The following is a 3,904-nucleotide window of genomic DNA, read 5'->3' as shown; positions in this document are numbered from 1 at the left end:
TGCCCCGCACAGCTACACAGTTGTGGGAACACTGCCATTCTGCATGGCAAAAATGGTTCAACTCTGGGCAGCCTCCACTCTCGGCTTAGCCCTTTGTGATATGGAGGGCAACTGAGGCACCGAGATCCTTAGCTTTCTCCTGAATGGCATGGCTCTGAACACTGGTCCCCTGGAACCAGAATTGTTCCAGCTGTGAAGGAGAGGCCTCATGCCAGATACTCGAATAACTGCCTACTATACAAATGTGAGAAATGGCTTGAAAATTGCACAAAACACTGAATGACCCATGGGCAATGCTCTGTCACAGTAAAACTTCTGAGCAAATGAGAAACCTAACAACTAAAAACAGCTTGGATGTACTGGTAGCAAGCAAAAAGCAGACTCAAGTTATCTGCTTTTTGCTGTCAGGGTTTCTCTGCTTACCTAATGATGGCAATATATAAAACTACAAATGAGAACAAAGCCGTGAGTCAATGAAATCTAGGTATGATTTGTGATGAATTACCCTCAGTGGCTGGGCTAGACCCTCACCTCAGTTTCACTGTGGTCTAAATGCCCTAAGTTCAATGCAGATAATCCAAATGTGCAGTGATATACAGTACCCAAGGTTAGATTATGACCCTCTGGCTTTCTGAAATTAGATCCATCTATCCAAATAAATGAGGCTAATATTTTAATTTCTTGGACTGACATGAATGATGTTAATTATTTTCTGCAGAACCACTTTGACAGCCTAAGGAAGGAACAGTATGGCACAAAATTAAACTCATCGCTACAATTTATTTGGACTTTACAAAGACTTTGACAAAAGCCCCTCACAAGAAGCCACTAAAGAAACTAAATAATATGGTTCTGATTGCATTACATTGCAGTTGCACCTATTCCGTCGGAGAAGAGGACTTTGTCATAATAGGTGCTGTATAAACACACAGTGTGAGAGAGCTCTTGTCCTGAAGAACTGACAGTCTAAATAGGCTCTGACAGGCAAAAAATGGAAGAGGACACTGTACGGGCCTAAAGCTCACAACCTCCTCAAGGGTTTATTCCAAATTAGCCAAATTAGTACAGCAACTGCCAACAACAGCTCAGCTGCACACAATGTACACACTAGTAGGGAGCAATCAAAGGTATAGGCCCATTGTCATGAAAAACCTGCTCATTTTAAGCTGGTGGATCATTTTAAATTAAACCTGGAGCTAGACAGGCTCCCCTGAGAGCACCAAGATGCTTTAAAGCTGCCTTTGCTTATCATCCTCTCCCCTTTCAGGCCTTGTGCAGGAAGAAAACATCAGCCTCCATCCAGTGGCAGTGGGAGAAAATATTATTTGGGGGGCTGGGAGTGCGGGGGGGGGGGGGCAGGGCCTGTTAGATGGCTAGTGTGCAACAGGGGTGCTGGGTACGGTGCTGTGGCAGGGCACAGTGGTGATGCTGGAGTAGTGGAGCTGCGTTTGGGGGAGGCTAAGCCCCATTATCGCCTGTCTTCCGCTGCCTATGTCTCCATCCCTTCTAGCAGGCATTGGTAAGCACATTGACCTGCTGGTCACACAAACCTACCATCCATCTCACCCATTTTTCCTCTTCTGTAAGTAGCGCCGGGCTCGATTCTGCCTGTCCTACACCCGTGGAAGAGTGCATCACCCTGGCTAGAGCCACTAATGACCGCGTGAGCAGAGCTGGCAAAATACGGGCCAACCACATTTAGTTGGCCTCATCTCAGAGGGACCCCAGGCACGTGATGAGCTGTGGGGTAGAGATGGTTTCACCTCTCTCTGACATGCAACTCCCTCTAGGGTGGACACGAAACCTTTTTCAGGATAACTGGGCAACAAGAGACAATGGAGAGAAGGATCAGACTGATTGCCAGATTTTGTGTCAGAAAGAAATTTTCCCTTGTGGTCAAATTGGTCCAGACTATGGTAGGGAGTGGTTTGCCTTCCTCTATCGCAGGGGGCATGGATTATTTCGGGCATATACTAGCAAACTTTTACAACAGCAGGACTTTGGTTGCCCTGGACTTTCCCTGTGGCAGGTCTGGGTGTAACATCTTGTGTTGCGTCAGGGTTGACCATAGTTTTACTAAGAGGTGAGACGATGGATTTGTATGGGATGGTTTGCACATGGGATGGCTTGAGGCAGGGGATTGAACTAGAAATGACCTCTGGAGGTCCCTTCCTGCCCTACTACTCTATGATTATCATCCTTGTTGCCCCTCTCTGCACTAAGATGGTCCAGAGAAGGACAACAAGGATGATGAGCAATATAGAGGGGCTTCCTTATGAGGAGAGACTAAAGAGGCCAAGGCTATTCCATTTAGAAAAGAGATGCTCGAGGAGGGACATGATGACGGTTTGACAATACTGAATGGCGAAGAGAAAGTCAGTAGGGATTATTATTGGCAGTCTCTCACAAGAAGAAGGAGGCGAGTCTCCAGCCCGTTTAAAATGAACGCAAGGCAGTTGTTTGCCACCCAGCGTCACTCAAGGGTGCAACTCATTGCCACCAGATGTGCTGGACACAGAGTTTAGCCGGACTGCAAAAGGACTTGGACACATTCTTGGGGGGAAAGGATATTGGTTGCTACCGAGCACAGGAGTGAGGGGCACAGTCTCTAACTCACCGCTTCCTCCACCTGAAATGCTGGAGGCTGCGAGGGAGAAAGGAACAGCGGGGGAAAAACCCAGACCAGACCCAGTCCACTCTCCCCTTTCAGCCTCCACCCTCTGTGACAGACCTATTTGAGGTACATTGAAAATGGGGGCCAATGCCCACCAAGCAAAGCTGAAAGCCCCCCTTAGTATGGGGATACCAGGGACAAGTGATTACAAGGGGCAACTAAAGAAAACAGGAATGGGAGTGAAGGTCACAGGTTCAAAACGAGTGCTCCAGAGCGCACCAGACAGTGCCCACTGCCCCTCGAACAGGTCCACAGAGCCAGTGGACGCTGCCCAGTGAAACTCTGCCTGGAGATGGGATTAGACCAAGGACAGAAAAATGGCCCCATGGTCCCCAGGAGTCCTCCCAGTCACAGCCTCCATCCTGGTCAGGTAGCCGGGCTAGGGACGGGCCTGTCTGATACATATCGGGAACATGAACTGTGCACCCACAGAGCAATGGTTTCCCCCTGCTGCGAACAGAGAGGGCTACTGGGTGCGTATCAGCTGAATCCACTGGACAAATAAAAGCCAAAACAGGGATGCCAGTGGTTTGAATGGTTTGAAACGCGTGCTCCAGTTAGCCAGGGCCAGGAGGGGGGTGACCAGGACTTTTAACACATCGGGGAAGTCACGGGCCAGGCCTGGCACCAAACCTATAAGCCCCCTTTAGTATTGGTGATGAGTTACAGATTTCTTTGGACACAGTCACGAAAATAAGGACATAACAAGCGTGCCAAGCGGAGGACACCAACTGGACAGCTCTCCTGGCCCTTGAGCGAGTCCAAGGACCCGGCAGACACTGCCTGGTGATCCTCTGCTCGGAGACAGGAATGAGCAAAGGCAAGAAAAGTGGCCCCGTACCCCCTCCCAGCCACCGCCTCCTTCCTGGGCACACACATGGCCAGCTCAGCCAGGGCCGGGAGGGTCCCCGGGGCCACTTTCCTTGCCCTTGTCCATCCCCCTCTCAGAGTCGAGTACCGCTGGGCCGCATCCCCTGGCACCTTGGACTTGTCTGAGGGGCGGTGGCACTGTCCGGCGTGCTCTGCTCCGCGTCTCTCCTCAGCGGTGGCCCTGGGCAAGAGAGGCCCCTTAGAGGCTTAATTTCGATGACCTCTAAGGAAGTCGGACATTTGCTGCAAAATTTTGAGCCCCCCCTAAAGTGTGGGTGCTCGGCTTGCCCTCCCCTCAGGCCGCCACGGCTCCCCTCGGCACTCTTATTATGAACCTTTGCCCCCCCCCCCTCTTCTGTC

General features: G+C 50.6%; 1 protein-coding gene across 1 annotated transcript in view; it reads left to right on the top strand.

Annotated features, from left to right (window-relative positions):
- GPR27 (G protein-coupled receptor 27) overlaps positions 1-3,904 on the top strand; it is a 13,090-nt gene that overhangs the window by 7,595 nt on the left and 1,591 nt on the right. The gene's annotated exons all lie outside the window — the stretch shown is intronic.

Source organism: Gavialis gangeticus, unplaced genomic scaffold (genome assembly GCF_001723915.1).
Source record: "Gavialis gangeticus isolate Ggan-Ray unplaced genomic scaffold, GavGan_comp1, whole genome shotgun sequence".
Taxonomy (NCBI): Eukaryota; Metazoa; Chordata; order Crocodylia; family Gavialidae; genus Gavialis; species Gavialis gangeticus.
The sequence above is the reverse complement of the archived record's forward strand: the minus strand, read 5'-3'. Positions and strand labels throughout refer to the sequence as shown.